Below are 12,994 nucleotides of genomic sequence, written 5' to 3'. Positions count from 1 at the left end.
CCACCACGCCCGGCTAATTGTGTTTTTTATAGAGACAGGGTTTCGCCATGTTGCCCAGGCTGGTCTCGAACTCCTGGGCTCAGGTGATCTGCCCGCCTCGGCCTCCCAAAGTACTGGGAATACAGGTGTGAGCCACTGCTTCTGGTCAGATTATGAGTGATTTTTTCTTTTATTTCTAAACTATATTGTTACTTTGATAATTTTAAAACAATAAGTCTATCTTGAAAACATGCCAAGTGAAAGAAACCAGTCACAACCACATATTGTATGATTCCATTCGTATGAAAGGTACCAAACAGGCAAATTGTATAACAGAAATTAGTGGTTGCCAGAGGTTGGGGGGAGGGGAGGATAGAGAATGACTGCTATCAAATAGGGTGTTTCTTTCTGAGTGATGAAATGTCCTAAAATTAATTGTGATGGTTGCACAATTCTGTGATTATACTAAAAACCATTGAGTTGTAAAATTTAAATTGGTGAATTGTATGGCATATAAATAATACTACAATAAAGCTTTATAAAATAATAAGTGTGATAATAAAATAATAATTACTTCCCCACTACCACATCTAATGCAGTAGAGTGGTAGCTCAAAATCTGGTGTGTGTCAGAATCACCTGGCCTGTTGGTTATAAAAAAGAATGGGAAAGACAACTGAGTAAAGTATGGTAGAAAGTGATCTGAACTAATAATCAGAAGACAGACTTGCATCCTGGCCTTGTCACTAAATTAATTTTGTATCCTAGGACAAGTTACTCAAGATTTTCCTTGCATCTTGTCTAAACTGAAATATGAAGGGATGCGGTTACTAGAATCCTAACTAACCATTAGTGGGAAGCTGCTGAGGTTATTCCAAGAAACAAATGTTGATGAAACTAAATTTGTTTCTTTTTTTTTTTTTTTTTTTTTTGTGAGATGGAGTCTCGCTCTGTCGCCAGGCTGGAGTGCAGTGGTGCGATCTCAACTCACTGCAACCTCTGCCTCCTGGGTTCAAGCAATTCTCCTGCTTCAGCCTCCTGAGTAGCTGGGACTATGGGCACATGCCACCACGCCCAGCTAATTTTTGTATTTTAGTAGAGACGGGGTTTCACTATGTTTGGCCAGGATGGTCTCGATCTCTTGACCTCATGAGCCACCTGCCTCGGCCTCCCACAGTGCTAGGATTACAGGTGTAAGCAACCGCGCCTGGCCAGTTTGTTTCTTTAATTCAGGCAGGTGTGTCAATCAAAAACAAGTTTCATTCCTATAACAATGATTAGGTCTTACTTTTGTATTAGCACTTGCCACACTCATTTTGACCCTTATACAGAATTGAGAGATTGCTAGGATAGGTATGATACTAAATTTAGGTGAGAAGTGGAAACTAAGGGAAGTTACAGGATTTGCCTAGGATGACACACCTGAGTCTCAATTCTACCTCTTCTGAAAGTGACACTGATGCTCTTTTCACCATATTGCTTCCCCATTAAATACTCTTGGTTTTGCAGCATGATCAGAGGCTTCACTTACTGCAAATTCTGTCTTAAACTTTTCCAAGCAGGCTTAATTTTGTTTTTGTAAAGTGCTGCCGCATATACCCACAAAAATTAGAAAGTCGTAGCTTTTAACCAGATGATAGACAAAGTAGGTAGTCTCATAAATTACACTGTAGCCGGGCATGGTGGCTCACACCTGTAATCCCAGCACTTTGGGAGGCTGAGGCAGGCAGATCACGAGATCAAGAGATCAAAACCATTCTGGCCAACACGGTGAAACCCCATCTCTACTAAAAGTACCAAAATTAGCTGGGCGTGGTGGCACATGCCTGTAGTCCCAGCTACTCGGGAGGCTGAGGCAGGAGAATCGCTTGAACCTGGGAGGCAGTGGTTGCAGTGAGCTGAGATTGCATCACTGCACTCCAGCCTGGCGACACAGCGAGACTCCGTCTCAAAAAAAAAAAAAAAAAATTACACTGTAATATGAAACAGAGCTATTTTCTAAAATAGCATTTCTCATTCTGTAGACTGAAAACCAACTGCATTAGAATTGCTTGGGATACCTATTTTAAAATATAGATGTTAGGGCCCAAGTTCCTATTAACCCAGAATTTTGGGGGGACTGAGGACTAAGAATGTACAATTTCAACCAGCACATTGGGTTTTTATATAAATACCAACATTTGAGAATCACTGATAAGATCAATTTTGGTTCTAAGATTATGACTACAGTTCTGCATTCATTGGTTTTCTTTCTTTCTTTTTTTTTTTTTTTTTTTTTTTTAGATGGAGTCTCGCTCTGTCACCTAGGCTGGAGGGCAGTGGCACGATCTCAGCTCACTGCAACCTCTGCCTCCTGCGTTCAAGCAATTCTCCTGCCTCAGCCTCCTGAGTAGCTGGGATTACAGGCATGCACCACCACACCCAGCTAATTTTTATATTTTTAGTAGAGACAGGGTTTCATCATGTTGGCCAGGCCGGTCTCAAACTTCTGACCTCAAGTGATCCACCTGCCTCAGCCTCCTAAAGTACTAGGATTACAGGCATGAGCCACCATACCTGGCCCATTCATTGGTTTTCTTACTGTTCCTTCAAAAAGTCTAACTGGAGGGCCTTTGCATTTGCCGTTTCAGGAAATGTTAATAATAATTAATTAATTACTTAATATTATATCCATTAGCATATGAAAGACATTGAAAAAAACCACAGTGATACACCACCACAGACCTACCACAATGCTTTAAGTTTAAAAGTCTGACAAAGCCAAGGGTTGCTGAGGATGTGGAACAACAGGAAACTCAGTTATATTTTTGTTGAGAGTATAGGTAAATTGGTACAACCTCTTTGAAAAAAATGTTTGAGCTGGGCGCAGTGGCTCATGCCTGTAATTCCAGCACTTTGGGAGGCTATTGGGAGGCTAAGTTGGGCAGATCACCTGAGGTCAAGAGTTCGAGACCACCCTGGCCAACATGGTGAAACCTCGTCTCTACTAAAAATACAAAAAAAATTAGCTGGACTTGGTGGTGCGCGCATGTAGTCCCAGCTACTCAGGGAGGCTGAGGCAGGAAAATTGCTTGAACCCAGGAGGCGGAGGTTGCAGTAAGCCAAGATCACACCACTGCACTCCAGCCTGGGTGACAGAGGGAGACTCCATCTCAAAAAAAAAAAAAAAAAAAAAGAAAAAAGAAAAAGAAAAAAATGTTTGAAAAATTCTGGGTTAAGATTATGCAAGTATTTGGCCGGGTGCAGTGGCTCATGCCTGTAATCCCAGCACTTTGGGAGGCCGAGTTGGGCGGATCACGAGGTCAGGAGATTGAGACCATCCTGGCCAACATGGTGAAACCCCATCTCTACTAAAAATACAAAAATTAGCTGGGCGTGGTGGCGCGTGCCTATAGTCCCAGCTACTTGGGAGGCTGAGGCAAGAGAATTGCTTGAACCCGGGAGGCGGAGGTTGCAGTGAGCCAAGATTGTACCACTGCACTCCAGCCTGGTGACAGAGCGAGACTGCATCTCAAAAGAAAAAGAAAGAAAAAGATTATGCAATTATTCAATTAGTCTCTCAGCAAGCATTCATTGAGGGTACACTCAAGCATGGTGCTGAGTTGCTGGTATTAAAGATTAAATTCATGAAGATATGTGAATCTCATAGTAAACAGAGATAGTAAATGTCACATAGCGTAGTGATCACTATAGTAATGATAAGCCTGCCATGGAGCCATATGGGGTTATGGAGGCAGCTAATTTACTCTGGGTATGGGGTTGATCAAGTAAGGCTTCCCAGAGGAGGTATCAGAGTTGACTTTTGAAGAATGAGTCCTCATTAACCATTTGAAAAGAGAGAAAGTTGTTTTAAGTAAAGGGTACAGCTTTTTCAGACACAGAGAGGCCTTCAGGTGTACTGTGATGAGAGTTCTGCCAGTGTTTCAGTAATGCTGGGGCGGTGAGCATGGGATTTGAGGGGGTCTGGGGATGATACAGGAAGCTGGAAGGAGGAAGACAGAAGGTTAAATAAAGGCCAGATCATGAAGGGTATCATATCTGTCAGGCCTCTAGCCCAAGCTAAGCCATCATATCCCCTGTGACCTGTACGTATACATCCAGATAGCCTGAAGTAACTGAAGAATCACAAAAGAAGTGAAAATGGCCTGTTCCTGCCTTAACTGATGACATTCCACCACAAAAGAAGTGAAAATGGCCTGTTCCTGCCTTAACTGATGACATTACCTTGTGAAATTCCTTCTCCTGGCTCATCCTGGCTCAAAAGCTCCCCCACTGAGCACCTTGTGACCCCCACCCCTGTCAGCCAGAGAACAACCCCCTTTGACTGTAATTTTCCTTTACCTACCCAAATCCTATAAAACGGCCCCACCCCATCTCCCTTCGCTAACTCTTTTCGGACTCAGCCCGCCTGTGCCCAGGTGAAATAAACAGCCTTGTTGCTCACACAAAGCCTGTTTGGTGGCCTCTTCACACGGACGCAAGTGAAATTTGGTGCCGTAACTCGGATCGGGGAACCTCCCTTGGGAGATCAATCCCCTGTCCTCCTGCTTGTTGCTCGGTGAGAAAGATCCACTTATGACCTCTGGTCCTCAGACCAACCAGCCCAAGGAACATCTCACCAATTTTAAATCTGGTAAGCGGCCTCTTTTTACTGTCTTCTCCAACCTCTCTGACTATCCCTCAACCTCTTTCTCCTTTCAATCTTGGCGCCATCTTTCAATCTCTCCCTTCTCTTAATTTCAGTTCCTTCCCTTTTCTGGTGGAGACAGGAGACATGTTTTATCCATGAGCCCAAAACTCCCACGCTGGTCATGGACTTGGGAAGACAGTCTTCCCTTGGTGTTTAATCACGTGGGGACACCTGCTTGATTATTCACCCACGTTCCAGAGGTGTCTGACCACGCAGGGATGCCTGCCTTGGTCCTTCACCTTTAGCGGCAAGCACTGCTTTTCTGGGGGGCAAGCACCCCCCAGCCCCTTCCCTCCGTGTCCCTACCCCTTTTCCACTTTCCTGGGGGGCAAGCATCCCCCACTCCTTCTCTCCATGTCCCCACCCCTTCTCCACTTTCCTGGGGGGCAAGCACCCCCTACCCCTTCTCCCCTTCTCTCCGTGTCTCTACCCTCTCTTTTCTCTCCACTTTCCTTGGGGGTAAGCACCCCCCAACCCCTTCTCTCTGTGTCTCTACCCTCTCTTTTCTCTGGACTTGCCTCCTTCACTATAGGCAACCTTCCACCCTCCATTCCTCCTTCTTCTCCCTTAGCCTGTGCTCTCAAGAACTTAAAACCTCTTCAACTCTCACCTGACCTAAAATCTAGCATCTTATTTTCTTCTGCAACACTGCTTGACCCCGATATAAGCTCGACAGTGGTTCCAAATAGCCAGAAAACGGCACTTTCGATTTTTCCATCCTACAAGATCTAGATAATTCTTGTCGTAAAATGGGCAAACGATCTGAGGTGCCTAACGTCCAGGCATTCTTTTACACATCGGTCCCTCCCTAGTCTCTCTTCCCAATGCAACTAATCCCAAATCTTCCTTCTTTCCCTCCCACCTGTTCCCTCAGTCCCAACCCCAAGCGTTGCTGAGTCTTTCCAATCTTCCTTTTCTACGGACCCATCTGACCTCTCTCCTCCTCCCCAGGCTGCTCCTAGCCAGGCCAAGCCAGGTCCCAATTCTTCCTCAGCCTCCGCTCCTGCACCCTATAATCCTTTTATCACCTGCCCTCCTCACACCTGGTCCGGCTTACAGTTTCGTTCTGCAACTAGCCCTCCCCCACCTGCCCAGCAATTTCCTCTTAAAAAGGTGGCTGGAGCTAAAGGCTCCTTTTAACCTGCTTTCAAGGTTAATGCTCCTTTTTCTTTATCCGACCTCTCCCACATTTATATTTGATGAAAAAGAGCATATATTTTCATCAAATATAAAAATCCAGCCCAGTTTATGGCCTGTTTGGCAGCAACCCTGAGACACTGTACAGCCCTAGACCCTGAAAGGTCAGAAGGCTGTCTTATTCTCAGTATGCATTTTATTTTATTACCCAATCTGCTCCCGACATTAAATAAAGCTCTGAAAATTAAATTCTGGCCCTCAAACCCCACAACAGGACTTAACCTCGCCATCAAGGTGTACAATAATAGAGTAGAGGCAGCCAAGTAGCAACGTATTTCTGACTTGCAATTCCTTGCCTCCACTGTGAGACAAACCCTAGCCACATCTCCAGCACACAAATATAACTTTCATAGGAGTGTAAAAATAAAAACTCAAGTGTGAAGACTGGAGGCATTTATGAGGCCGATAACCTACTTCAGTTAAGCTGGAAGTCTAAACCATACTAGTGGTGCAGGGAAAGAAAAGAGGGCATGGATTGGAAAGGTTTTAAGGAGTAGAATTGATAGCACTCAATGGACCAGGAGAAGCCTAGGAAATCTCCCTAAGTTCTGGCCTGGGTATCTGGTTGGAGGTGCTGCTATTTACCTATTTATGTACCTATATATAAAGAAAGAACAATGTTAATGCAAATCAAAAGACTACTAACTCTTCTGGAGGAAAAAGAGACTTCAGTGAGTCCCAGGGTCCATATTTTGTTCTCTAGTTGCTCTCAAGTGCTATAGTGATGGTTATCATCTCAGCAGTAGGAGCTAAACTGCATGCACTTTAGGAAAATTACTTATGATCTTGTACTTTAGAAAAACATAAACTGATTCAAAATCTTAAGTTGCTTCCTTTTTAGACTACATAATTCTTTTTGCATTGTCATTTTTCCCCTCCTAAGGAACACACATAATACTCAAGATTCAAGACTGGACTTGCAGATTTGGTTAGAGTTGAACAACTATATTAAAGTTTGTAATTAAAATTGGCTTTGTTTGCACTGGTGAGAGGCCATCTCAAGAATGTTCCCACAAAGTGGCTCAATACCAGACAATTCAGGTGTTTATTAGCAGCTTACCAGGTAGACAAAGTTCATTGTAACTTGCAAATATCTTCCAGGATCTGAGAGATTTAGAGTCAAATGAGAGGGATAGTATTAAGTTGGACATAGTTGACATTTTTTAAAAGAATAATTCAGAACCAAAAAACAAAACCAGAAAACAAAAAACACCATGAAAGCTCCCACTGACCAAAGATGGGACAATCTGAATATAAAAAAGAATAATGCCTGCAATGGATTAAAAAACATCAAATATATAAATAAAAGTGATGAGTATCTAATATGAAAAAAGGTTGCTAACTCATTGATCATCTCTGGAGATTGCTAGGTCATTGACTCTGATTTTTTTATTTTTTATTTTTATTTTTTAGAGATGGGGTCTCACTCTGTCACCCAGGCTGGAGTGCAGTGGCATGGTTCACTGCAGCCTTGACTTCCTGGGCTCAAGGGATCCTACTGCCTCAGCTTCTCCAGTAGCTGGAACTACAGGCACATACCACTATACCCAGCTAATTTATTTTTAAATTTTTTTAATTTTTAGTAGAGATGAGGTCTCACTATGTTGAACACGCTGTCTTGAACTCCTTGGCTCAAGCCATTCTCCCACCTCAACCTCCCAAGGTGCTAGGATTACAGGTATGAGCCACTGTACCCAACCCAACTCTGAAATGATAAAGAGAAATAATCAAGATCTTTCCTGCCTTTCCTGTACAAACTGTATTTCAAAATAACCAAATAGTTGATGAGGGAATGTTCTTCTTTATAGAATTCCAGCTAATAAATGCATAAAGGATATTAAAATCAGGAAATTTATGTGTTGTGGCCACTAATAAAATAATAAATTATCTAGGTAACAGTAACCAATGGATGTTAAAACCATTAGATTAAACACTGAGAATTTAATAATGGACGGATTAGGCTAAAGTCACCTAAAATCACTGATTAATCTTTATACGATTAAAGGTAGGATTAAACCAGAGATGCCATTTACCTGTTGTCTTTTAGCTCCACTTCCATACTTTCTATAATTTATTCTCTGATGCTAAGGTTAGGCCCTGGAAACAAAATTTCTCCTTTCATAGCTGGGTCACTGTTAGGTTCTATCAACAGAAGCCACTAGTGATTGAAGGATAAAAAGGGGACAGAAAAGGTATTAATCCTTCCTGTTTTTCCTGTTCTTGACTGGATTGCTCCAATAGTGGCCCTTCCTCCTGGTGGCAGCAGTTTCTTGCTTCTTGCAGGACTCTTAGAAACAAAAACAGCAAAACCCAGTCATATCCCATGTCTGCAGAGATACCAGCAGTAGCCTGGGGTCAAGCCTTCCTCAATGGTTTTACCCACAGCTCTGGCAAGCCTCTCCACGGAGTTCAAAAGTGCCAGTTCCACTTTGTTCCCTCAGCTTTAGTGGTGGCAACAGGTACTGCAAGTTGTCATCTTTCAGTTACATTTTGTATTAGTGCTCTTTGATCGTTGAGCTTCTTACACCTGTATAACCAATCCCCTAAATTAAATCTTCTCCAGAAGTACATAATGTGGTTTCTGTTTTTCTGATTGGACCTTGACTTATATGTCATTTAACGATGCATAGGCAGTACACAGAACCACCTAAAAAGAATTTTTATTTTATTCAGGTTTGTTGAGGTATAATTTATATGCAATAAAATTCACCAATTGCAAGTGTATAATTGATAAGATGGATTTTGATGGTGAAGTTATCATTACCATAATCATATATAGACCATTTTCATGACCTTGAAAGTTCCTTTGGGTCCCTTTCCTGCCCCTGGCCCCAGGCAACCACTGATCTGATTTCTGTTGCTATAGCTTTGTTTTTTCTAGAATTTCATATAAATAGAATTATTCAGCATGTGGCTTTTTGTATCTGGCTGCTTTCATTTAGTGCAATGCACTGAAATTCTTCCAGGTTAGTGCATGTTTGTTCCTTTATATTCATATGTCATATGAATATAGTGTTATTTCATCATATGAATATACTACAATTTGTTTATGTATTCATCAATCAATAGACGTTTGAGTTGTTCCCACTTTTAAGATATGAATAAAGCTCCTATGAACGTGTGAGTACAAGTTTTTGTGTGAAAATATGTTTTCATTTCTCTTGATAAATACCTACGAGTGGAATGCCTTTGTCATATGTTAAAGGTAGTTTTATAAGAAACTGCCAAATGCTTCCCAAAGTGGTTGCACCATTTTTCATTCCTAACAGCAGTTATGGGAGTGCCAGTTGCTCCACATTCTTGACAATATTTGGTATTGCCTTTTAAATTTTAGTCACTCCAGTGAGTATTTTGCAGTATCTGATTCTGATTTTAGTTTGCCTTTCCCTAAGGAATGATGGTGTTGCACATCTTTTCATATGCTTATTTGCCATTTGTATATCTTTGGTGGAGTGTTTATTCAAATCTTTTGTGTATTTAAAAAAATCTAGCATTTTGTCCTCTTAGTATTGCATTTTAAGGGTTCTTTATATATTCTGAACACAAGTTTTTATCAGATATATGTTTTCAAATATTTTTGTCCTTTTTTCCATAACTGTGTCTTTTGAAAATCAATAAATTTTAATTTTCAGGAAGTTCAGGTTATTAATTAAAAAATTTTAGGGTTTGTGCTTTTTATGGCCTATTTAAGAAATTGTTACTCAATTGCAGGTCGCATATATTTTCTCCAATGCTTTCTTCTATAAATTTTGAAGTTTTGCTGGGCGTGGTGGCTCACACCTGTAATCCTAGCACTTTGGGAGGCCGAGGCAGGCGGATCGCTTGAGGTCAGGAGTTTGAAACCAGCCTGGCCAACATGGTAAAACCCTGTCTCTACTAAAAATACAAAAAAATTAACCAGGCGTGGTGGCACATGCCTGTAATCCCAGCTACTTGGGAGGCTGAAGCAGGAGAATTGCTTGAACCCGGGAGGCAGAGGTTGCAGTGAGCTGAAATCACGCCACTGTGCTCCAGCCTGGGCAACAGAGTGAGACTCCGTCTTCCGTCTTAAAAAACAAACAAACAAACAAACAAAATGGAAGTTTTAGGTTTTACATTTATATCTATGATCTATATCAAGCTGGTTTTTGTATATGGTATGAGGTATGGATTGAGGTTCGTTTCTTTTTGCGTATGCATTTACACTTCTTCCACTTTTCCTCCATTGAATTACTTTGGCATCTTTGTTGACTATCAGTTGAACTACCAATTCTGAACCTTCTATTCTGTTCCAGTAATCTATTAATCTATGTCTGTCCTTTAATACCATACTGTCTTGATTTCTATTCCTTTACAGTAAATCTTGAACCCATGTATAGTTTCCATCATTTCACTTCTTTGAAAATGATTTAGTTTCTCATCCAAAAAGGGAAGGAGAATTGTTGTAGAATAAAAGAGATAGATATAAGACACAAAATATGCACCTCTCCACTCCCCCATTGAAAATATAAATTTGGGAAAATGTCTAGCAAAAATATTCATTGTTTGTTCATTTATTCATTCATTCTAATAATGTCTCCTTTTGTTATGATCACATTTCTTTTAAAGTTTCTAATTCTGGCTTTAGCGTAAATAGGAAATATCCATAACTCAATACGTTAACTTAGATCTTTTTTCTAGCTTTATTGTGAAGAATAATTATTAAATAAAATTCTAAAAATCATTGAACACTGTAACTTTGAGAAAGTACTTTCTAGGCTACAATAAATTGAACATCCTTTTAAGCTACCTAAAGTCCACACAATTTGTAAAATTTGTATATAATTAGGAACTTTTTGCAATCTATACTCACTGCATCTTGAAAGATTAAATATTAAGCTAGATAAAACTAAAAACAAATTCCTTAATTCTTTTCATTGTGAACTTATTGATTTAGAATAATATCTCAACTTCTTCACCCCACCCAGATCTTCTGCAAAAAATAGCCGAGGACAAAGATATTCCTGACATCTGGGACTACAACCTTAAGCAGCTTGTGTTTTAACTTAAAATAGTTACGTAAATATGATGTTATAATTGCTGATATTTTCAAGTTTTTAAATATAAAACTGCTATCTCTCTAAGCCTTTCACTTCATTGATTTATTCAGCAAATATTCATTGAGTACCTACCATATGTCAGGCACTGAGCTGGAGCATTGGGGATGCAATGCTGAATAAAACAGAATGTCTATCTTCATAAAGTTTACAATCTAGTCCGGAACTCCTTAGCTCATGCCAGGAAGAACAGCCATGTTGAACCTGTGGTTACCTCTTACCTCTAGATGTATGAGAAACACAGTAGTAAAACACCATTATCACCTTTAAGAATTGTGTGGCAATTCGGAATATGCAAAGTTGAATAAAAATGCAAAACTCTACATGAATACTCAATTGGATTATTCTCCAGCTGGTTGAGAATACTTACATAGTACTTGCAGGTATTAATTGATTTAATTCTTACAACAAATTTTTTAAAGGGTAGAAACAGGCATTGGAAAAAATTTTAAATACAGATTTAATAACTGACTCAGAGGAAAGTTATAAGAGTGATGGAGGATATCTGCCATCCAGACATTTGATGCTCATTTTGTTCTCCTAAAATAAGAATGTTTGAGCTGGGCGTGGTGGCTCATGCCTGTAATCCCAGCACTTTGGGAGGCCAAGGCAGGCGGATCACCTGAGGTCAGGAGTTCAAGACCAGCCTGACCAACATGGTGAAACCCCATCTCTACTAAAAATACAAAAATTAGCTGGGTGTGGTGGCACACGCCTGTAGTCCCAGCTACTCAGGAGGCTGAGGATGGAGAATCTCTTGAACCCGGGAGGTGGAGACTGCAGTGAGCCGAGACTGCGCCACTGCACGACAGAGCGAGACACCATCTCAAAAAAAAAAAAAAAAAAAAGGAATGTTTGGCTCCTCCCAAGGCTACAGAATGCCCAGTAGAAGCAATGCTTGGGGGAGGGATGGTGGAGAATGAGGAAAGAACCAAAGCAGAAATCAGATTGACATTTATTAGACATTTTATTAGCTATAAATTTAAGGAAAAAAGACACTCAGAAAAAAAATCTCACACTACAGACATATTAAACTGTATTGTAAAAATAAAGCACTCAGAAAAATATCTTTATAATATTACTAGTAGGGTTACAAAAGTGAAAATGTATCTGATTGATTAGACCTACTGTTTTGGACAGTTTCTTGTGTAACAGAAAAAATAAAAATTATATAAAGGACCTGCCCATTTGGGTAGTGTACTTGGTAGAAAGATCTTAAGATGCCAAAACATTTTTATTTGCATCTTCAGCTGGCATGAGAAATAATGCCAGGTGTGGTGGCTCTCGCTTGTAATCCCAGCACTTTGGGAGGCCAAGGTGGGCGGATCTCCTGAGGTCAGGAGTTCTAGACCAGCCTGGCCAACATCGTGAAAACCCATCTCTACTAAAAATACAAAAATTAGTTGGGTGTGGTGGCATGCACCTGAAATCCCAGCTACTTGGGAGGCTAAGGCAGGAGAATTGCTCGAACCCAAGAGGTGGAGGTTGCAGTGAGCCAAGATTGCGCCACTGCACTCCAGCCTGGCGACAGAGCAAGACTCCGTCTCAAAAAAAAAAAAAAAAAAAAAAAAAATCCTGGCTAAAACAGTGGAACCCTGTCTCTACTAAAAATACAAAAAATTAGCTGGGCATGGTGGCAGGCGCCTGTAGTCCCAGCTACTCAGGAGGCTGAGGCAGGAGAATGGCATGAACCCAGGAGACAGAGCTTGCAGTGAGCCAAGATCGCACCACTGCACTCCAGCCTGGGCAACAGAGTGAGACTCCATCTCCCAAAAAAAAAAAGAAAAGAAAAAGAAATTGTTTAGCCATTGAATTAGAAGTCCTGTTAGTATAAAACTGCCATTAGTGTACTGACCTGTTTGCAGCCATTGTATCGTGATATGTCTAATGTATTATTATATGTATACTTTTCAAGAGCTTGTGAAAATCTGATACATTAGAACTGTGACAAGTGTAATTGGTTAGAAGTGTAATCGGTTAAACTTGGCCACCATGTTGGCCAAACGAATTACTTTGCAAATAAAGGGTAGCCAGGACCAGGGTTTCTTGATGGA

At 40.8% G+C, this 12,994-nt stretch overlaps 1 protein-coding gene across 3 annotated transcripts in view; it reads right to left on the bottom strand.

Moving 5' to 3' along the window:
• RANBP6 (RAN binding protein 6) overlaps positions 1-12,994 on the bottom strand; it is a 404,812-nt gene that overhangs the window by 4,984 nt on the left and 386,834 nt on the right. For 2 of the 3 annotated variants that reach the window (XM_055350598.2, XM_055350599.2), the window contains exon 5: positions 11,016-11,163. The exons of the other annotated variant lie outside the window; for it this stretch is intronic. The gene's annotated coding sequence lies outside the window, so the exon portion shown is untranslated. The remainder of the gene's footprint in view (positions 1-11,015; positions 11,164-12,994) is intronic. 3 annotated transcript variants of the gene reach the window in all.

The sequence above is a fragment of the Gorilla gorilla genome, chromosome 13 (assembly GCF_029281585.2).
Source record: "Gorilla gorilla gorilla isolate KB3781 chromosome 13, NHGRI_mGorGor1-v2.1_pri, whole genome shotgun sequence".
In the NCBI taxonomy this organism is placed as follows: Eukaryota; Metazoa; Chordata; class Mammalia; order Primates; family Hominidae; genus Gorilla; species Gorilla gorilla.
The sequence above is the reverse complement of the archived record's forward strand: the minus strand, read 5'-3'. Positions and strand labels throughout refer to the sequence as shown.